General features: G+C 51.1%; 1 protein-coding gene across 1 annotated transcript in view; it reads left to right on the top strand.

Annotated features, from left to right (window-relative positions):
• Window positions 1-617: 617 nt before the first annotated feature.
• The window catches only part of LOC147693094 (G protein-coupled receptor 22-like), a 199,138-nt gene continuing 176,467 nt past the window's right edge, over window positions 618-23,288 (top strand). Inside the window, exon 1 of the mRNA XM_086936879.1 lies at window positions 618-717. The gene's annotated coding sequence lies outside the window, so the exon portion shown is untranslated. The remainder of the gene's footprint in view (window positions 718-23,288) is intronic.

Raw genomic sequence — 23,288 nt, 5'->3', positions numbered from 1 at the left:
TACTAACCCACCATTAATCTTTTTTGGGATCAAGAGTGGCTTGCTGCTCGCCAAAAAGTGCTTTGATGCCTCGTCAGGGGTCGTAAGCACTATATAAATACAAGTCCAAGAATTACATAGTTCTTCTCATTGTAAGTGTTCGCGAATACTCGCAACCGCTTGCGTTGAGAAATGCCCGTTTGCGTTGAGACAGCTGCCGCTCGAGTAAAAATCTACTTGAGTGGCAGAAAAGGAAAGCAGGGACCGCTTGCGCGGTGCATGGTGGCGTTGGCAATGATTGCACATTTCGGGCAAGCATCTGGCACCGTGCAATCACCGCGAACAGCATTTTTCTATTGTACTCTGCCGCTTGCGGAGCTCCGCGTAGTGCGACTGAGTTTTTTTGCACTTCGCGTAGTTCCGCATAGTGCAACTCTGCAAACTTCGCTCAGGGCTAGCCCAAGTTGAATACAGCTCTTGTGAAGGTCACGCAGCCTGGGCTGTGCCGGGTCGCACTGATCTCCCAGTGAGCTGATGCTGGATTCTACTGACAGCACTCTGATATTCATTCTGTCTGTCCTTGCTAGGTTGCTTCCGGCTGAGAGACAGAGCAGCGCTACACAGGCTTCACAGAGCTGTGTGACAGCGCCTCAGACGGGAGAGAGCGACCCTCCGGCCGAGATTTGCACATTGTGAGGGAAGGGCCCAACCATCCTCTGTCGGCACAGGGGGAAAAAGGTAAGTGTTGCACATTTCCATATATATATTTTTTTTTTACTCAATTTTCATTTTTCCAATGGGGTGAAGTCAGAACTGATCAATGCATTGTTTTTCAATCAACGTGGGCTTTTTTGTGGGCTTTTTTTTACCCATACAGGTCCACGATGCCAGCCTTCACCCCGTTGAGGGTGTCCTGGCCCAGCGGTGGAGACTTTGCTTCATGTACTGATGCTGACAGGCACCTAGGCGGACCACACGCACTGCACGCTTTGTGTCACGCCCTTGGCGTTAGCAGGCACGCCCTTCCTGTTACATCAAATGTTTCTGTCACGTGACAGTGAGAGTTGATTTGGCAATCCATGCCGCCATAGGTTTGGACATTTACGGTAGCTAAAGATCTGTGCAGCCAGACCTAAAAACGCGCACACACTACCAGCAAACCTTGTTTTGGCTCTCAGCATGTGACGCTGTAAAACAGGAAACCATAACCAGCTTGAGAATTACCAAACCGAAGGTCGTGCTGAAATCAGGAAAGTTATTGGTTAACACCAGGATGTGAGAGGTTTGTGAGCTGCAGGCGGGTTGACAATAAATACAAGCATGTTGTATGTAGGCATCAAAAGGGCTGTTCTCCAGGTACCTGTTCTCTTATGTGTTAGTGCAAATTTAAATTGGACCCGGCGCGAGTAAAACTGTGCAAATTCAGCAGCAAGGAAATTAAGGGCCAGATGTATCAAGATTCTAAATAGCGTTTTTTTGCGAATCGCTATTTAGAATTCGCAAAATGAAATGTATGTACAAAATGCTATGTTTTAGCAATTCCCTATTATTGTTTATTTGCAAATTCGCATTTAGCGAATTCGCAAATAAAGAATAATTTCCAATGCATTCCTATGGGCCAGGAGGCCCATAGGAATGATGCAATAATGCAATAATTCTCAAATTGCGAATTCGCAATTTGCTAATCGCAATTTGAGAATTATTTCAAGGGTGCAAGGGTGTCTCAAAGACACCCTGCTGCACCCCTGAAATTTACATGTGTGTGCATGTGGCACACATAGATGCCCAATGAGCATGTATGTGTGTCACATGCCACCCTCACAAATGCCAAATAGGGCATTTTTAAAAGAAATCGCAAATTACCACCAACTACAAGTTGGTGGTAATTTGCGATTTCTTAACACAAAATCGCAGTTTCAAAATGATTCATACATATCATTTAAGGAATCGCAAAATTTGTGATTCCTTAAATGCTATGGCAAAATAAGGAATCGCAAATTATTACGATTCCTTAAATTGCGATTTTTTCATACATATGAAAAAATGCTAAAAGGCCGTTTGCAAGTCGCAAAGGCCGAAATTCTGCGAATTTCGGCCTTTGCGAGTCGCAAAAGCCTTGATACATCTGGCCCTAACTCTTGTGTTCATATGAGCGTGCACAGGCAGGGTGCAGTCAGTTTTGCAAATTTGTGCAAAAATTGATCTTGTGTTTTTCAGTTTAGCGCTTCAGGGCAGAGCTCTTGGAAGTGGGAGGTACTCCCTGAAAGTAGGTCAGTTAGTACTGAGCTCTGATTACAAGCTGCTGAGATGCTGGGAGCTAGCAGGGCGCTGCTGCTTTCTGCCCAGTGGTGAGGCGTCAGCACTTCACCATGGATGCATGTGTTGAGTACAGGGTAGGCCAAGTGGCGGGCCGTGGCAGACATCAGCGTGGTGATGCGAGCTCTGTCCTGCTCGGGGTCACGCTCCTCATGGTTTGCCTAATGGTAGGGTGACCAACTGGCATGGGTGCAAATTCAGGATGGTGAGTGTAAAAATTCAGAACAAAGGGTCAAAATTCAGGACAAAAATTCAGGACAAAAGGTACATTTTACAGACACGTCAGAGGAGGTTGCGCAATAGTATAAAAGTGAGTAAATAGACAACCATTTAAGTGCAAGTCAAAATAAGTTTATAGGCTGAGACAATCGTGCACTTCACAGTTTTTCAGTATGCCCTCAGCTTGCTACCGTAGTCGATTCAAAACTTGCATGTCGCTGCAGCAGGTATCAGTCACCAGACTATGATGAACCACACCTGAATACAAGTGGGGGCGCTTTTCTAGTTGATTGAAAACTACTGGATATACAAGTAAGTTTTCTGTGCCAGCCCCCAGTAACAACTCCCGCCTTTCCAGGCTCCCATGGAAACACCCAATGCCCGGTCCGGCCAGTCCGGCCTTGCTACCTCCCTCCAATGGTGCCCCTCATCTTCACATAGACCCTCTCTCATGTGTATTTAATTTCTTCTATAGTGCTACTCATCCCAAGTATGTAGGGCAGGGTGTCGGAGTGCGTTACATCACACACACATTATATAGAGACAGTGACTCATATAAATGTGAAAGTCAATGTATAGGAAATGTTACTTCAGATAATGGGGCTTACAATGTGTAATCATTCTTTTATCTATCATTCAATCTTTCACCGTTCATTCTGTCCTTTCACCTATGTGCCCTTTTATATCCAAACATATTCAACCATTTGCAAACCTAGCCACCATGTATCCTTCCATCTATCATTTCACTCATCCATCCTTCCATCCACCCTTTCACTCATCCATCCATTATTCATCCATCCACCCTTACACTCATCCATCCATTATTCATCCATCCACCCTTTCACTCCATCCATCCATTCACTTATCCACCCACTCTTCCACCCATCCATCCATTCACTTATCCAACCAGCAATTAACCTTTCACCCATCACAGCCAGCCTTTCACTTACTCATCCATCCACCCAGTCACTTATCCTTCCACCCATTCACACTTTCAGTCATTCATCCTCCCTTTCTGTCTCCTTCCCCCTTTCACTTATCCAACCATCCTTCCACCCATCCACCCATCTACTCATCCATTCATGAATCCATCCATTGACCCTATTACTTATCCATCCTTTCACTCATCGATCTATCCGTTCTCTCATCCATCCACCCTTTCACTTCTTCACTCATTTATCCATCCTTTTGTCCATCTACCACCCTTTCACTCATTCATCCATTCGCCCTTTCACTTATAAATGTATCAATCCATCCATCCTTTCACTCATCCATCCACCAATTCACTCGCCCATCATCTACCCTTTCACTCATCCATCCATCCATCCTTTCACCCACCCATCCACCCTTTTGCCCATCCATCTACCCTTCCACCCATACATCCATCTATTTACCTTTTCTCTCATCCATCCTTCCACTCATTCACTCACTCATCCATCCTTTCTTTCATTGTCTATCCATTCACCCTTTCATTCATCCTTTCATTAATCCATCCAGCCATTCACACATTCCTTCACTTATTTACTCACCCACTTTTTCACATTATGAGCTGAGCCTTTGTCTACAGATTTGCAGACAGAAGAGGACCATCAAGAACTTCACCCTCGCTGTAGTTCCTAAAGCAAGGGGTGGGGTGGAGCAGGGTTCACTATGCCCCTGCACATAGGCAATCTGAAAACTTAGAAGTCATGAGTCATGCATGATGCACAGTGCGAAGGTGTGTTGCGATTAGGCAGCATTGCTTTTGCAGGGGCTAACGAATTGAAGGCATTATTGAGCCAGACAGTGTAATTTTCTGAAGCAATGTGGGGATCTGTTGTATCCCCTGGTTGAGTAGAGAGCCGGGTAGACTGTAAAGTTAGGTCATCCGAGTTCTTCCAGTCTCTAAATTGTATATAAGAGCGATTTGTCGTGTATGAGTTTTTAACATTTCTGGTTATAATGGTGAACATTAATGCAGTGTGGTCTGTCCATGTTAGTGTTTTTACTGAAGGTAAGGTGATGTAAGAATTATTAGAAAAAAGGCCATCCAGTGTATGACCAGCCTGATGGGTAGCGACGGTAAGCAGTAATTTGAGACCTGCTGAAGAAAGGTCGGAGACTAATGTTGACGAATCTCTGTCATTGAGATTTTCTAAATGAAAATTGAAATCGCCTAATATTGTGTAATCAGGGTTGGCTGCTATGGGCTCTAGTAAGATATTAAGGGATGCTAGAAAGGGGGTTCGAGGGGAGGGTGGACGGTAAATAAGAGTACCTTTGAAGGATTGCGCGGGGGAGAGCCTAATGCAGAAAGTTAGTGCTTCAGCTGAATCTTCCTGCAAAAGCGATTTTCCTCGGTTTGAATGCTGGGTGTTTTACCCAGGCCCCATATCTCCGCCTTGTATGTTGCTACCGGGGCACACTGTAATTTAAAAAAAATTTAAAGTGCTTCAGTAGCACCTATTTTCTTAGGCTGTGAGAGACTAAGAATGGAATTAATGGCTTTTGAGAACTTTCTCGTGGCGTGGACCAAATGTCCACTCCATGAGCCGTTCGCAGCAAAAACCATTCCTAAGTAAGGAAATGTGCTTGTGGAATATAGTTTGTCAATTCCTACCGAAATAGCACTAAGCTGTCTTTTCCCTGGCCCACAAGACATGATGAAAGATTTTTTTAAATTCACTTTAAGGTCTAAATTATCCATATAATGTGTGAAAGTTTAAACCAGGGTGCGTAAAGCATTTGGTGTGAGGCCCATGAGGACCGCATCATCTGCATAAAGCAGTGTCGGTAACAATCCCCCTCTTATTTTCGGAACATATAAACCAACAGTTGCACAATGCTCTCTAACGTGTGCAAGTCACTGATCTGTTACCAGCTTGTGTCAAGCTGCTGGGACTGGCGATCAGTGCCTTTTATACGTCCGGCTACATGAATGTTTCAATGTTGGAATAATAGTGCACAGGATTGTGTTGTGTGAACTCTGAAGGTCTCAGGACAAATCCCTGTGCACGGTGTAGCATGGGATAGATGTGCTTTATGAGAGTTCTGTACATCTCAGTGTTGGAATAATAGTGAATGCTTGCTTGCGCACTCTGTACATGCTACATAAGATCTGCAAGTGGCTATCCCCTACACACGAGACGAACCGTGACACAAGCCCTCATCACCAGCTGACTGGACTACGGCAATGCACTCTAAGTACGAATCGCCGCACACCTTCTACAGAGACTTCAGACCATAGAGATCGCCACAGACAGACTCTTCCTCAGCCTTCCCTGACCAACCCACATCACACCCCACTTCAGGGAACTCCACTGGCTCCCCGTACAGAACAGGTGGCAATTTAAGCTGCTCTACACAACCAGGGACCGGTCTACATTAACCATCACCTGAACTTTCACCAACCATCAAGAAGACTACGCCCCGTCTACCTTTCACTTGCCCATACTCCCCGCATCTACTGAAGCACCTCATTTCCGGAGTTCCAAAAGGCCCTCAAGACCTGGCTATGGGAATAAGCCTCCGGGACCTGCGAGCGCCTGGATACCCTATCGGGTGATTATCGGTGCTTTATACATACTGATTGAATGATTGATGATGCGTAGGATTGAACGGTGTGTTGTGTGAACTCTGAAGGTCTCAGTAGAGAGGTCCCTGTGCACGGTGTATCAAAGGATGGATGTGCTTTAAGAGGCTTCTGCATGTGTCAGTGCTGGAATAATAGTGCCATGCGCAGGAGTGAGAGGCGTGTCGTGTGAATGTCTCAGTCGGGAGGTCTCAGTGATGGTGGAAGCACAGAATAGACGTGCTTGATCAGTGTTCTGCACACATCTCAGTTTCAGAGTAATAGTGCACGTCCCATACCTCGGAGAGCTGTGCGTGTCACAGTACTAGAGTATCAGCTCATGTCCCAGCCCTCAGAGAGCCGTACGTGTCACTGTACTGGCGTATCAGTGCATGTCCCAGCCCTCGGAGAGCCGTACGTGTCGCAGTACTGGAGTATCAGCTCATGTCCCAGCCCTCAGAGAGCCGTACGTGTCACTGTACTGGCGTATCAGTGCATGTCCCAGCCCTCGGAGAGCCGTACGTGTCACAGTACTAGAGTATCAGTGCATGTCCCAGCGATCGGAGAGCCATGTGTGTCGCAGTACTGGAGCATCAGTGCATGCCCCAGCCCTCAGAGAGCCGTACGTGTCACAGTACTGAAATATCAGTGCATGCCCTACTCCCAGCCCTCAGAGAGCCGTGTGTGTCGCAGTACTGGAGTATCAGTGCATGTCACAGCCCTCAAAGAGCTGTGCGTGTGGCAGTACTGGAGTATCAGTGCTTGTCTCAGCCCTCGGAGAGCCGTACGTGTCACAGTATTGGAATATCAGTGCATGCCATACTCCCAGCCCTCAGAGAGCCGTACGTGTCACAGTACTGGAAAATCAGTGCATGCCCTACTCCCAGCCCTCAGAGAGCCGTGCGTGTCGCAGTACTGGAGTATCAGTGCATGCCCTACTCCCAGCCCTCGGAGAATCGTGCATGTGGCAGTACTGGAATATCAGTGCATGCCCTACTCCCAGCCCTCAGAGAGCTGTGCGTGTCGCAGTACTGGAGTATCAGTGCATGTCTCAACCCTCGGAGAGCCGAACATGTCACAGTACTGGAATATCAGTACATGCCCTACTCCCAGCCCTCAGAGAGCTGTGCGTGTGGCAGTACTGGAGTATCAGTGCATGCCCTACTCCCAGCCCTCGGAGAATCGTGCGTGTGGCAGTACTGGAATATCAGTGCATGCCCTACTCCCAGCCCTCGGAGAGCCGTGCGTGTGGCAGTACTGGAATATCAGTGCATGCCCCAGCCCTCTGATAGCCGTACGTGTCACAGTACTGGAGTCACAGTGCATATCCCAGCCCTCGGAGAGCCGTACTTGTCGCAGTACTGGCGTATCAGCGCATGTCTCAGCCCTCGGAGAGCCGTACGTGTCACAGTACTGGAGTCACAGTGCATGTCCCAGCCCTCGGAGAGCCGTACTTGTAGCAGTACTGGCGTATCAGCGCATGTCTCAGCCCTCGGAGAGCCGTACGTGTCACTGTACTGGAGTATCAGCGCGTGTCTCAGCCCTCGGAGAGCCGTACGTGTCGCAGTACTGGAGTATCAGCTCATGTCTCAGCCCTCGGAGAGCCGTACGTGTCGCAGTACTTGAGTATCAGTGCATGCCCCAGCCCTCTGAGAGCCGTACGTGTCACTGTACTGGAGTATCAGTGCATGTCCCAGCCCTCGGAGAGCGTACGTGTCGCAGTACTGGAGTATCAGCTCATGTCTCAGCCCTCGGAGAGCCGTACGTGTCGCAGTACTGGAGTATCAGCTCATGTCCTGGCCCTCGGAGAGCCGTACGTGTCGCAGTACTGGAGTATCAGTGCATGCCCCAGCCCTCTGAGAGCTGTACGTGTCACAGTACTGGAGTATCAGTGCATGCTCCAGCCCTCTGAGAGCCGTACGTGTCGTAGTACTGGGGTATCAGCACGTGTCTCAGCCCTCTGAGAGCCGTATGTGTCACTGTACTGGAGTATCAGTGAGTGACCCAGCCCTCAGAAAGCTGTGCATGTCGCAGTACTGGGATATATCAGTGCATGCCTCAACCCTTGCAGAGTGGTGCGCGTCGCAGTACTGGAGTATCAGTGCATGTCCCAGCCCTCGCAGAGCTGTGTGTGTCCCAGTACTGGAGTATCAGTGCATGTCCCAGCCCTCGCAGAGCCGTGCATGTCGCAGTACTGGAGTATCAGCGCATGCCCCAGCCCTCTGAGAGCCGTACGTGTCACTGTACTGGAGTATCAGCGCGTGTCTCAGCCCTCAGAGAGCCGTACGTGTCACTGTACTGGGATATATCAGTGCATGCCTCAACCCTTGCAGAGTGGTGCGCGTCGCAGTACTAGAGTACCAGTGCATGTCCCAGCCCTCGCAGAGCTGTGCGTGTCCCAGTACTGGAGAATCAGTGCATGCACTAGCCCTCGCAGAGCCATACGTGTCGACGTACTGGAGTATCAGCGCGTGTCTCAGCCCTCGCAGAGCCATACGTGTCACTGTACTGGAGTATCAGTGCATGCCCTAGCCCTCGCAGAGTCGTGCATGTCGCAGTACCGAGATATATCAGTGCATGCCTCAACCCTTGCAGGGCCATACGTGTCACTGTACTGGAGTATCAGTGCATGTCCCAGCCCTCGGAGAGCCGTACGTGTCGCAGTACTGGAGTATCAGCTCATGTCTCAGCCCTCGGAGAGCCGTACGTGTCGCAGTACTGGAGTATCAGCTCATGTCCTGGCCCTCGGAGAGCCGTACGTGTCCCAGTACTGGAGTATCAGTGCATGTACTAGCCCTCGCAGAGCCATACGTGTTGACGTACTGAAGTATCAGCGCGTGTCTCAGCCCTCGCAGAGCCATACGTGTCACTGTACTGGAGTATCAGTGTATGCCCTAGCCCTCGCAGAGATGTTTGTGTCCCAGTACTGGAGTATCAGTGCATGTCCCAGCCCTCGCAGAGCTGTGCATGTCGCAGTACTGGAGTATCAGCGCATGCCCCAGCCCTCTGAGAGCCGTACGTGTCTCTGTACTGGAGTATCAGCGCGGGTCTCAGCCCTCAGAGAGCCGTACGTGTCACTGTACTGGGATATATCAGTGCATGCCTCAACCCTTGCAGAGTGGTGCGCGTCGATGTACTAGAGTACCAGTGCATGTCCCAGCCCTCGCAGAGCTGTGTGTGTCCCAGTACTGGAGAATCAGTGCATGCACTAGCCCTCGCAGAGCCATACGTGTCGACGTACTGGAGTATCAGCGCGTGTCTCAGCCCTCGCAGAGCCATACGTGTCACTGTACTGGAGTATCAGTGCATGCCCTAAACCTCGCAGAGCCATGCATGTCGCAGTACTGAGATATATTAGTGCATGCCTCAACCCTTGCAGAGTGGTGCGCGTCGCAGTACTAGAGTACCAGTGCATGTCCCAGCCCTCGCAGAGCTGTGTGTGTCCCAGTACTGGAGTATCAGTGCATGCACTAGCCCTCGCAGAGCCATACGTGTCGACGTACTGGAGTATCAGCGCGTGTCTCAGCCCTCGCAGAGCCATACGTGTCACTGTACTGGAGTATCCGTGCATGCCCTAGCCCTCGCAGAGCCGTGCATGTCGCAGTACTGAGATATATTAGTGCATGCCTCAACCCTTGCAGAGCCATACGTGTCGACGTACTGGAGTACCAGTGCATGTCCCAGCCCTCGCAGAGCTGTGTGTGTCCCAGTACTGGAGTATCAGTGCATGCACTAGCCCTCGCAGAGCCATACGTGTCGACGTACTGGAGTATCAGCGCGTGTCTCAGCCCTCGCAGAGCCATACGTGTCACTGTACTGGAGTATCAGTGCATGCCCTAGCCCTCGCAGAGCCGTGCTTGTCGCAGTACTGAGATATATCAGTGCATGCCTCAACCCTTGCAGAGCCATACGTGTCGACGTACTGGAGTACCAGTGCATGTCCCAGCCCTCGCAGAGCTGTGTGTGTCCCAGTACTGGAGTATCAGTGCATGCACTAGCCCTCGCAGAGCCATACGTGTCAACGTACTGGAGTATCAGCGCGTGTCTCAGCCCTCGCAGAGCCATACGTGTCACTGTACTGGAGTATCAGTGCATGCCCTAGCCCTCGCAGAGCCGTGCATGTCGCAGTACTGAGATATATCAGTGCATGCCTCAACCCTTGCAGAGCCATACGTGTCGACGTACTGGAGTACCAGTGCATGTCCCAGCCCTCGCAGAGCTGTGTGTCCCAGTACTGGAGTATCAGTGCATGCACTAGCCCTCGCAGAGCCATACGTGTCGACGTACTGGAGTATCAGCGCGTGTCTCAGCCCTCGCAGAGCCATACGTGTCACTGTACTGGAGTATCAGTGCATGCCCTAGCCTTCGCAGAGCCGTACATGTCGCAGTACTGAGATATATCAGTGCATGCCTCAACCCTTGCAGAGCCATACGTGTCGACGTACTGGAGTACCAGTGCATGTCCCAGCCCTCGCAGAGCTGTGTGTGTCCCAGTACTGGAGTATCAGTGCATGCACTAGCCCTCGCAGAGCCATACGTGTCGACGTACTGGAGTATCAGCGCGTGTCTCAGCCCTCGCAGAGCCATACGTGTCACTGTACTGGAGTATCAGTGCATGCCCTAGCCCTCGCAGAGCCGTGCATGTCGCAGTACTGAGATATATCAGTGCATGCCTCAACCCTTGCAGAGCCATACGTGTCGAGGTACTGGAGTACCAGTGCATGTCCCAGCCCTCGCAGAGCTGTGTGTGTCCCAGTACTGGAGTATCAGTGCATGCACTAGCCCTCGCAGAGCCATACGTGTCGACGTACTGGAGTATCAGCGCATGTCTCAGCCCTTGCAGAGCCATACGTGTCACTGTACTAGAGTATCAGTGCATGCCCTAGCCCTCGCAGAGCCGTGCATGTCGCAGTACTGAGATATATCAGTGCATGCCTCAACCCTTGCAGAGTGGTGCGCGTCGCAGTACTGGAGTATCAGTGCATGTCCCAGGCCTTGCAGAGCTGTGTGTGTCCCAGTACTGGAGTATCAGTGCATGTCCCAGCCCTCGCAGAGCCGTGCATGTCGCAGTACTGGGATATATCAGTGCATGCCTCAACCCTTGCAGAGTGGTGCGCGTCACAGTACTAGAGTACCAGTGCATGTCCCAGCCCTCGCAGAGCTGTGCATGTCCCAGTACTGGAGAATCAGTGCATGCACTAGCCCTCGCAGAGCCATACGTGTCGACGTACTGGAGTATCAGCGCGTGTCTCAGCCCTCGCAGAGCCATACGTGTCACTGTACTGGAGTATCAGTGTATGCCCTAGCCCCCGCAGAGCCGTGCATGTCGCAGTACTGAGATATATCAGTGCATGCCTCAACCCTTGCAGAGCCATACGTGTCGACGTACTGGAGTACCAGTGCATGTCCCAGCCCTCGCAGAGCTGTGTGTGTCCCAGTACTGGAGTATCAGTGCATGTCCCAGCCCTCGCAGAGCCGTGCATGTCGCAGTACTGGGATATATCAGTGCATGCCTCAACCCTTGCAGAGTGGTGCGCGTCGCAGTACTGGAGTATCAGTGCATGTCCCAGCCCTCGCAGAGCTGTGTGTGTCCCAGTACTGGAGTATCAGTGCATGTCCCAGCCCTCGCAGAGCCGTGCATGTCGCAGTACTGGAGTATCAGCGCATGCCCCAGCCCTCTGAGAGCCGTACGTGTCAACGTACTGGAGTATCAGCGCGTGTCTCAGCCCTCGCAGAGCCATACGTGTCACTGTACTGGAGTATCAGTGCATGCCCTAGCCCTCGCAGAGCCGTGCATGTCGCAGTACTGAGATATATCAGTGCATGCCTCAACCCTTGCAGAGCCATACGTGTCGACGTACTGGAGTACCAGTGCATGTCCCAGCCCTCGCAGAGCTGTGTGTCCCAGTACTGGAGTATCAGTGCATGCACTAGCCCTCGCAGAGCCATACGTGTCGACGTACTGGAGTATCAGCGCGTGTCTCAGCCCTCGCAGAGCCATACGTGTCACTGTACTGGAGTATCAGTGCATGCCCTAGCCTTCGCAGAGCCGTACATGTCGCAGTACTGAGATATATCAGTGCATGCCTCAACCCTTGCAGAGCCATACGTGTCGACGTACTGGAGTACCAGTGCATGTCCCAGCCCTCGCAGAGCTGTGTGTGTCCCAGTACTGGAGTATCAGTGCATGCACTAGCCCTCGCAGAGCCATACGTGTCGACGTACTGGAGTATCAGCGCGTGTCTCAGCCCTCGCAGAGCCATACGTGTCACTGTACTGGAGTATCAGTGCATGCCCTAGCCCTCGCAGAGCCGTGCATGTCGCAGTACTGAGATATATCAGTGCATGCCTCAACCCTTGCAGAGCCATACGTGTCGAGGTACTGGAGTACCAGTGCATGTCCCAGCCCTCGCAGAGCTGTGTGTGTCCCAGTACTGGAGTATCAGTGCATGCACTAGCCCTCGCAGAGCCATACGTGTCGACGTACTGGAGTATCAGCGCATGTCTCAGCCCTTGCAGAGCCATACGTGTCACTGTACTAGAGTATCAGTGCATGCCCTAGCCCTCGCAGAGCCGTGCATGTCGCAGTACTGAGATATATCAGTGCATGCCTCAACCCTTGCAGAGTGGTGCGCGTCGCAGTACTGGAGTATCAGTGCATGTCCCAGGCCTTGCAGAGCTGTGTGTGTCCCAGTACTGGAGTATCAGTGCATGTCCCAGCCCTCGCAGAGCCGTGCATGTCGCAGTACTGGGATATATCAGTGCATGCCTCAACCCTTGCAGAGTGGTGCGCGTCACAGTACTAGAGTACCAGTGCATGTCCCAGCCCTCGCAGAGCTGTGCATGTCCCAGTACTGGAGAATCAGTGCATGCACTAGCCCTCGCAGAGCCATACGTGTCGACGTACTGGAGTATCAGCGCGTGTCTCAGCCCTCGCAGAGCCATACGTGTCACTGTACTGGAGTATCAGTGTATGCCCTAGCCCCCGCAGAGCCGTGCATGTCGCAGTACTGAGATATATCAGTGCATGCCTCAACCCTTGCAGAGCCATACGTGTCGACGTACTGGAGTACCAGTGCATGTCCCAGCCCTCGCAGAGCTGTGTGTGTCCCAGTACTGGAGTATCAGTGCATGTCCCAGCCCTCGCAGAGCCGTGCATGTCGCAGTACTGGGATATATCAGTGCATGCCTCAACCCTTGCAGAGTGGTGCGCGTCACAGTACTAGAGTACCAGTGCATGTCCCAGCCCTCGCAGAGCTGTGCGTGTCCCAGTACTGGAGAATCAGTGCATGCACTAGCCCTCGCAGAGCCATACGTGTCGACGTACTGGAGTATCAGCGCGTGTCTCAGCCCTCGCAGAGCCATACGTGTCACTGTACTGGAGTATCAGTGTATGCCCTAGCCCCCGCAGAGCCGTGCATGTCGCAGTACTGAGATATATCAGTGCATGCCTCAACCCTTGCAGAGCCATACGTGTCGACGTACTGGAGTATCAGCGCGTGTCTCAGCCCTCGCAGAGCCATACGTGTCACTGTACTGGAGTATCAGTGCATGCCCTAGCCCTCGCAGAGCCATACGTGTCGACGTACTGGAGTATCAGCGCGTGTCTCAGCCCTCGCAGAGCCATACGTGTCACTGTACTGGAGTATCAGTGCATGCCCTAGCCCTCGCAGAGCCGTGCATGTCGCAGTACTGAGATATATCAGTGCATGCCTCAACCCTTGCAGAGTGGTGCGCGTCGCAGTACTGGAGTACCAGTGCATGTCCCAGCCCTCGCAGAGCTGTGTGTGTCCCAGTACTGGAGTATCAGTGCATGCACTAGCCCTCGCAGAGCCATACGTGTCGACGTACTGGAGTATCAGCGCGTGTCTCAGCCCTCGCAGAGCCATACGTGTCACTGTACTGGAGTATCAGTGCATGCCCTAGCCCTCGCAGAGCCGTGCATGTCGCAGTACTGAGATATATCAGTGCATGCCTTAACCCTTGCAGAGTGGTGCGCGTCGCAGTACTGGAGTATCAGTGCATGTCCCAGCCCTCGCAGAGATGTTTGTGTCCCAGTACTGGAGTATCAGAGCATGTCCCACTCCCAGCCCTCGCAGAGCCGTGCATGTCGCAGTACTGGAATACCAGTGCCTGTCCCAGCCCTCAAAGAGCTTTGCATGTTGCAGTACTGGGATAGATCAGTGCATGGTGCAGGTCTGAATAGAGGCGCCTTCTGTGACCTCCCAGGCGTGGGTCAGCTGTACATGCTGCAAGTCCGCATGTGCATCGTTGCATGTTACAGTCAGAGAAGAGCTGCAGGTAACTAGATCTATCTTAACCACACCAGCTAGTCCTGCGACGGGCCTTGGCCACTAATGCCAGGCTCGAGAAAGGGCTGGTGCCCAATGAATGCCCTGTCCTCCACTGAAGCTGCTGCTTTAAACATTGCTTGCCTTCACATGCTTTGTCGATTGCAGCATCCCCTCTACAGACAGATAAATAGATATCGACCGCTGATAAAGACCCCCCAGAACCTCAAAGAGTGCCAATTTCTCTTCCTGCGTCATCACCACAGACTCTGCTAAGCCTCCCCACTGGTGCCTCACACAGTAAACAAACCCAGGCTGCTGTTAACACATCTCCAGCCGGGCACCAGAGGCAGATCTGTGTGTCTGAGCGGATGCCAGTGGAAATGAAAGCTCTGATGTTCCCCCGACAGAATGCCAGGGGTAGTGGAAGTGACGTCAACCCCATGACAGAGGGCTTAATCCTTGCTGGTGAAGGGCAGCAGGCAGGACGGGGAGGGGGGATGACGCTGAGGGTGCTCTGAACCCACGCGTTACCCTTGTACAACCAGCATTGTAGGGTCAGAGACTGAACAAAGGCCGGATGTAGAGTTGATGTGACAGGTTACTGCTCATCCGGGTCTGGTGGCTCAGTGGACTAATGCGTCCACTGCAGGGGCCTGTGTTCGACCTCATGGTCACAGGTTCAAATCCCGGCGGGTCCACTCAGCCTTTCATCCATCTGAGGTCGATAAAATGAGTACCATTGAGTTGGGTAACAATAAACATCTGTTATTCAGCGCCAAGAAACCGCTGGGTGAACGTGCGCTTTACAAATACACATGTTATGTTATGTTATGCTTCATCGAGACAATAGGAAACACAGCTCTGGGTGATGACGAAACGAAACCATAAGGTTAGGAACAGTGGTGGTTGCAACCGCACACACTGATGGACACAGTAAAACAACACAATGTGAGCCAACTTGAGGGGGAACACATGACAAACAAGCTCAACACCTGCATGACCAAAGTCGCAAACTGGATGAACGCCAACTGTCTCACGCTCAACACCTCACCATGGGACTCCATCTGGTAGCCAGCCGAACTCGCACCCACACCTGTAACCCCTGCCAGGAACCTCAGAATAATTATCAACAGCGAACTGGACATGACCGCACAAGTCAACACCATCACTGCATCCTGCTTCCACACCCTGAAGCTGCAGACAAAGATCTTCAAATAGCTCTCAAGCAACAGTAGAAAACTGTCACACCATGTAAACAACCCTCACAACGAAGCCGTCACCCTGCAAGCAATTACAACGCAGTTTTTACAACGACCATTTTGTAACAATGCATACTGTTACCCCACTAGTCGTAACGACTTACGGATGGGGGAGAAGGTTTTGGATTTAAAATCCAACACCTTCCCTACAGGCCGCACAGACTGGAGTTGGAATAGTAAATTATGCTATTCCAACATCCAGCGCCCTCCTCCACAAGTCGTTGCTCTGACTTGCTGGGTAATGCTATTAGTTGTTACAACGCGGTCGTTGTAACAAAAGCGTTGTAATTGCATGCGGGGTGACGGCATGTGTGAAAAGGAGGCATATTCTTCACGCTGTAGTCACCAGCATATTGGACTATGGGAACACCCTCTGCGCCAGGATCACCAAGCGACTCACTAGAAGCAGCAGCGGTCCGTGCAGGCAACAGCGGTGGGGCCGCGTAGGGGGAATTTCGAGGGACGATGCTAAAGGAAAATTAAATAAATAAGTAATTAATTTTCCCTCGGCATTGTCCCTCAAAATTCCCCGCACGCTGCCCCATCGCTCCACCGCTATTACCTGCATGGATCGCAGCTCACTAGAGGACTACAATCCATCCAGAACTCTGCAACCAGATGCATCCTCAACCTCCCACACAGAACCCACATCACACTACACCTCAGGGAACTACTGAGTGGCTGGCTCCTGATACACAAACGTGATAAATTCAACTGCTCACACACATATTCAAGTCATTACACAGCTCACATCTCCTTCCACCAACCGCTCAGACACCTCTGCTCCGCACAACTCCTACTTGCACACATACAATGCATATACCGAATCGGATTAGGAGTGCGGACGTTCTCTTACTTTGTTTCGTAAAGTGTAAAACAACCCCCACTACACATCAGAGCCTCCTCCTCCTCCTCACTTAATGAATTCCACAAGAAGTTGAAGACCTGGCTTTTCAAGTGACCAGCCTATGATAGGCAGGGCGAGGCACACGCACCTGCTTAGCACCAGGATACCCTCGCAGGACATAACATGACACGCAACAAGCCGTGGTGATGGACAGGGGGACCCAAGTGATGCCTACTACTTGACCAGAATGACCAGAACAGGAGTGCCTCGCTCTGGGCGCGGGAGGTCAGGGAGGATCTCTTCTGTGTTGCCTTCTCTTGCATTGTGATCCCAGTTATGTTATATCCTCTTATAGGGCACAACGACTCACACGCGAAGGTGTATCTCGTCACACAACCCTATACGCAGGCTTCTGAAAATAAGTGACACGTTCTCTGCTCTGAAAGGGTTGGTTAGAAACTCTTCAAGTGAGAAAAAAGAAGGCAGGCTTGTTCTTACTGGAAGAAGAGAGAGAGGCAATAAAGGGTGTTAGAGGCCTTTTCTTGTCTCTTCATGACCCCTCCTGTGAGGTCTCAGCTTCGTCGGGTCCCAACAGGCACCTCTTCTGTAGCTCAGCTCCGGGGGTGGGGTACTTGACCAGTACGATGGACGAGTAGTGTTTACGCCACTAAGATAGCACCCTTTAGTAGTAAGACATGAGTGAACCAGTGCCCTGCCTCCAATCCTGTAAAACTAAAGCATGCTGGTGGAGACTGATAGTATAAAGAGCAAGGCGTGCAGAAGGAAGCTGCTGTTTAATTCTCCCCAAAAATATGATCCAGCATGGCCTCAAACAAGAACTAAGGGCCTGATGTTTCATTGGACAGGTTGCAGATATGTATTTTGCAGGAAAATGTTTGTGATCCATACATATCATGTTTGACAATAACATTGGAAATCTGTGCTTTAGGCACCTCATTCTTTGGTTTCTGTGAGCTTCTTTTTGTTATCTTAAATACATGTATATAGAGCTCAATGGTCTGAGGGTAGGAAAATGATGAACTAAAGGGCTAAATGTATCATATTCGTACTGTTATCACAACCGGATGTAAGAGACACACAAATGATAAACGGAATGCAGAACAAATCAAAACATTCACCCCCAGTCAAGAGATCTGGGTTAAATCCATCCTGGCATGCTTGCCAGGGGTGGCTACTCCAATAAGGCGGAGGAGCGTCGGCCCACCGAGCAGGTCAAAAAGGAAGAAATAAAATGATAACTCATTGTTATCATTTTATGATAGACGTGAAATAGGGCGATATGAGCCGCAGTCTGTCGAGGTTTGTCAGGTTTCTGCATAATGATTATAGTCACTCCGTACAGATCCAGGGGGAGCCCCCCCATGAGTGAAGGGGTCCTCATACAACGCCAGTAGATGCGGGATTAATAAAGTGGAGTATTTCTTGTAGAGCTCTAGAGGAAACCCAATCGGGCCTTCCGTGAGGGCATAGAGTGAAGGGGTCCTCATACAACGCCAGTAGATGCGGGATTAATAAAGTGGAGTATTTCTTGTAGAGCTCTAGAGGAAACCCAATCGGGCCTTCCCTGAGGGCATAGAGGACATCAATCAAACAATCAATCAGGGAATTGTAAGCGCACTACTCACCCGTGAGGGTCTCAAGGCGCTGCGGGTGAGGAGCATCGCCTGTTGTATCTCCTCAGCAGCGGGTGGAAGATCAAAGTCTCTGATCTGCAAAGCTGTGATTGTTCTTACGGAGAAATCGTGAATGGTGAGTTTGTCATGCTCTGGAGTGGGAGGTTCCCGGCGAGCATACAATGCCCAGAAATGGGAAGCAAATTCGCTGCCAGGTGGTCCGCCCCCCTCAAAACCCTGCCCTCTGCATTCCTTAACTGGGTTATCAGACTACACGGGCAGTTGGCCTTCGCCAGCCAACCTATCAGCTTGCCTGCCTTGTCCCCATCTCATATACCCGCCCCTGGAAATTAAGCTAGCGCAGTTTCGCTGAGTCTAGAAGCTTGTGCCTAGTGTCTATGCCAGATTGATTGGGACTACGCTGCACGGACGGTAAAGGGGATACCTGGGCCAATGCTGTAGCCGCCAGGCATCTACCAAACCAAGAGCGCCAGCCCACACCCTAAGGCGCACAAATAGAGCAACCCCTGGGGTAGAGATCGTGTCCACCTCTGGGTCAATCAGTGCATTGAAATCCCCCTAGTAACGTTAACCCAGGAGCAGCCTCTGCTAAATACTGGTCCTACACCTCTAGTGTCTTGCCAAGTAACTGGGATGGGGGTTTCTCAAACCTCCCCAAGGGGTGTGTGCGCACCTTGTACACCGCCAACCAGTACATCTTCTCAAGAAAAATGGCCTCCTCCCTAGACCCTTTGGTATAGCCCGAGTGGAATATTCTTGAATATCCAAAACGCACCAAGTAAGAACAGTTGGTCCCCAGTAGGTGCATTTTCTGAAGCAGGAGAACTGCTGGATGGTGCCGTTTGATATTATCGTTAAGGCCGTTCACATTCCATGTGTCTATTGTGTATCCCTTTGTAGGCCTGCTACTATTTCCGTAACGATTGTAACAGATGATGCAAGAAATAAAGTGACAATGGAGCTCGAATGGGGCCCAGTGTCTCGATCATAATAAAGAAAACTGCAATCAAATGAGCAAAACAGCAACGCATTTGTGGCTTCGCAACCAGCGGAAGCCATTCACTCATCCCAGCCTATCAGTACCCTTCTCCCCTTGAAGTATCTGTCACCCAACTGAAAACTCAACCATCGTCAGCAACTTCATTTCAGCATGCTGTGCCCACCAGTGGTGGTGACGAGAGGGCCCAGCTTTCCCTTGAAGCGCCCTACAGCTCCCTTTCCTTGTCTGGGGGAGCCCTCAATGGGCGTCAACCGCTGGTGTTTCGGGCGGTATGGTGTCACATCCTCTGATCTGTGCCTCCATCTGTTCCTCCTGGTCCATCATGGCAGGTGCTGCCAAGCTACAGTGGTCAAGTCCTTGCGGGAAGTGGTAGGCGATGCACGCTCCTCCACCCAGGCCCAGGACCTCTCCAGAGTGTCGAAGAACAGTGTTCGTCATTATGGATAACTATGAGGTGCACCAGAAATTGCAGCATGTATTTGATCTGCATGGCCCTGAGATTTTACTTTACAGCTTGGAAAGTGCATCATTGCTGCTAGATCTTCAGAGTGTAGTAGGGAAAGAGCATGACCTTGGCTCCCCTGCATTGCATCTTGCCAAGCGACAGAGCCTCCCTAAGTATTGAGTCTCTGTCTCCAAAGTTAAGGAGGCGTGCTGTGATAGGTCTTGGGTCGGCTCATGGGGGTGGCCTGGCCGCAAGGGACCAATGTGCCCACTCCACTAAAAAGCAAGCAGATAATGTCTCCTGGGGAATCCACAAACAAAACCAGTCTTCACCCTTGGCACCCTCTGGAACCCCTACTATACGGATGTTTTTTTCTGTTTGACCTGCCCTCTGTGTCCTCTGCTCTGGCCTCTAGTAGGCCCACTGTATGTTGGAAGGCTGCCAGCGTAGTGTGGAAAGTCTTAGTTGTGTCCTCAACAACAGACAGCCTCCCCTTCGCCTTCCAGACCCTCTACCGTGTAGCGAAGATCCTGGCCAAGTAGGGACAGGTCGAGACTGAGTTCACCAGTTTTACCCTCCAGAGATCATCGGGGGTCGTGAAAGACTTGAAGGATGGAGACTGTGTCAAGTCAAGTCAAGTCATATAATTTGTATAGCGCACTACATACCCAGAGGGTTTCAAGGCGCTTAGGAAGGGGAGGAGGATTACTTGTCAAATATCCACGTTTTAAGTTGCTTTCTGAATGCTAGGTGGTTCTGGGTAAGGCGAAGGTAAGCGGGGAGTGAGTTCCATGTTTTAGCAGCCAGGTATGAAAAGGATCTGCCTCCCATGGTGGTTCTGTTGATGCGAGGTACAGTGGCGAGGGCTTGGTTGGAAGACCGTAGTCGGCGGGAGGGGGTGTAGAAGGACAGTCGTGAGTTGAGGCAGTCTGGTCCGATGTCGTAGAGTGATTTGTGTGCGTGGGTAAGAAGTCGGAAGGTGATCCTCTTATTGACGGGTAGCCAGTGGAGGTCTTTAAGGTGATCAGAGATGTGTTCGTTGCGCGGGATGTCTAATATGATCCTGGCTGAGGCGTTTTGGATTCGTTGGAGTTTCTTCTGGAGTTTTGCGGTGGTACCTGCGTAGAGGGTGTTTCCGTAGTCCAGTCGGCTCGTGACCAGAGCGTGGGTGACTGTTTTCCTTGTATCGGTGGGGATCCAGCGAAATGTTTTCCTGAGCATGCGAAGAATGTTGAAGCAGGAAGAGGATACGGCGCTGACTTGTCTGTTCATTGAGAGTGAGGAGTCCAGGATAACGCCTAGGTTACGTGCGTGGTCTGTCGGGATGGGTGCTTTTCCGAGGGCTTCCGGCCACCAGGAGTCGTCCCATGCAGAGGGGGATGTACCTAAGATGAGGACTTCTGTTTTGTCTGAGTTCAGTTTCAGACGGCTTTGTTTCATCCATTCTGAAATTTCAGAAACCGGTCCCCGGTAGCTTGTTTCCTTCCCAGTGTAAGAATTGGCTTTTGTAGTTTGGTTTGCCCTGTTCCCATCATGCACTGGGACAGGAACAGACTAATTTGCATACAGCCAGGTTCTGAAACTGGGATGGTGCAGTGAGCTAAAAAACGGTGTTGGATCTAGCCCTGATATCTTGACTGGGTGAGAGTATTCTGTTTAATTCAGAGACTCTGTCCCTCACCACCCCTTGTTGTAAATATTTTTGTCCACCCTAAGCGTGGAAGGGTATACTCAGATGTGAGTCCCTTGCTCATTGCACCATCAGGATTCAAGCAAGCCGGGCCGAAGAGGCTGAAATGCCAGAAACCGGTCCCCGGTAGCTTGTTTCCTTCCCAGTGTAAGAATTGGCTTTTGTAGTTTGGTTTGCCCTGTTCCCGTCATGCACTGGGACAGGAACAGACTAATTTGCATACAGCCAGGTTCTGAAACTGGGATGGTGCAGTGAGCTAAAAAACGGTGTTGGATCTAGCCCTGATCTCTTGACTGGGTGAGAGTATTCTGTTTAATTCAGAGACTCTGTCCCTCACCACCCCTTGTTGTAAATATTGTTTCATCCATTCGGCAACTTCTTTCATTCCTTCGTGTAGGTTAGTTTTGGCGGTGCTGGGGTCATTGGTGAGAGAAAGGATCAGTTGAGTGTCGTCCGCGTAAGAGATGATGTTGAGGTTGTGTTGGCGTGCGATGGTCGCGAGGGGGCTCATGTATACGTTGAAGAGGGTGGGACTGAGTGAGGATCCTTGTGGTACGCCGCAGATGACTTCAGAGGCCTCGGACTTGAATGGAGGAAGGCGGACTCTTTGGGTCCTTCCGGTGAGGAACGAGGTGATCCATTCAAGTGCTTTTCCTTGGATTCCGATGTTGTTGAGGCGTTGTAAAAGGGTGCTGTGGCAGACTGTGTCGAAAGCTTCAGAGAGGTCAAGGAGGATGAGGGCGACTGTGTCTCCATTGTCCAGTAGAGTTCGAATGTCGTCTGTTGCTGCGATGAGGGCGGTCTCAGTGCTGTGTTCTGCTCGGAAGCCAGACTGTGAGGAGTCGAGGGATTTGTTGGTTTCGAGGAATGCTGGTTGTTGACAGCTTTCTCGATGACTTTGGCCGGGAATGGAAGAAGCGAGATGGGGCGGTAATTTTTGAGTTCGGTGGGGTCCGCTGTTGGTTTTTTCAGAAGGGCGGTGAGTTCGGCGTGTTTCCAGTCTTCCGGGAAGGTGGCGGAGTTGAAGGAGCAGTTGATGACGTCTCGGAGGTGCGGTGCTATGACGGAGTCTGCTTTGTTGAAGATGTGGTGAGGACATGGGTCTGTGGGGGATCCTGAGTGGATGGAATTCATCAGGCGGATGGTGTCCTCAGTGGAGATTGGGTTCCAGTCGTTAAGGGTGTTCACGGGGGGAAGATGATCAGCAAGTGGTAGGGTGGGTTGGTTTCCGGGTTGGCTGTCAAAGCTGTTGTGGATGTCTGCAATCTTGTTGTGGAAAAATGAGGCCAGGGAGTCGCAGAGGGTTTGAGAGGGGGTGATGTCGTTGGAGTTGGCCGAGGGATTGGAAAATTCCTTGACGATGTTGAAAAGTTCCTTGCTGTTGTGGGCGTTGTTGTCAAGTCGATTCTTGAATGCTGTTTTCTTGGCTTTTCGGATCAGTTGGTGGTGAGTGCGGGTGGCGCTTTTGAAGGCGTCCTTGGTGCTGGTGGTTGGGTCTTTTTTCCAGGCCTTTTAAAGGGAGCGGCAGAGTTTCTTGGACTTCTTGAGATCATCGTTGAACCATGAGGCTTTCTTGCTGCCAGGTTTTTTGACGTTTTTTCAGTGGAGCTAAGGTGTCGGCGGTGTTGGATAACCATAGGGTGAGGTTGGCGGCGGCTTCGTTAGCGTTAGAGGAGAGGGCTGGGGAGTTTCGAAGGAGCGATGCGGAGATTTGGTCCGTGGTGATTTTGTTCCAATTTCTTTGCAGGGTAGGTTGGAGGTGGATGTTGGGTTTTGGTTTGTTGTAGGTGAAGTGAACGCAGCTGTGGTCAGTCCAGAGGAGATCTGTAGTGTGGCTGAAGGAGACATGATTGCTGGAGGTGAAGATGGGGTCGAGTGTGTGACCTGCGATGTGGGTGGGGGAAGTGACTAGTTGTTTAAGTCCGAGGTTGGCGAGGTTGTCCAAGAGGGTGGTGGTGTTGCGGTCGTTGATCTTTTCAAGGTGAAAGTTGAGGTCTCCCAAAAGGATGTAGTCTTTGTAGGGGAGCGCGTGTG

The sequence above is a fragment of the Lissotriton vulgaris genome, chromosome 9 (assembly GCF_964263255.1).
Source record: "Lissotriton vulgaris chromosome 9, aLisVul1.2, whole genome shotgun sequence".
NCBI classification, from domain to species: domain Eukaryota; kingdom Metazoa; phylum Chordata; class Amphibia; order Caudata; family Salamandridae; genus Lissotriton; species Lissotriton vulgaris.
This window is presented reverse-complemented; position numbering and strand designations above follow the sequence as displayed.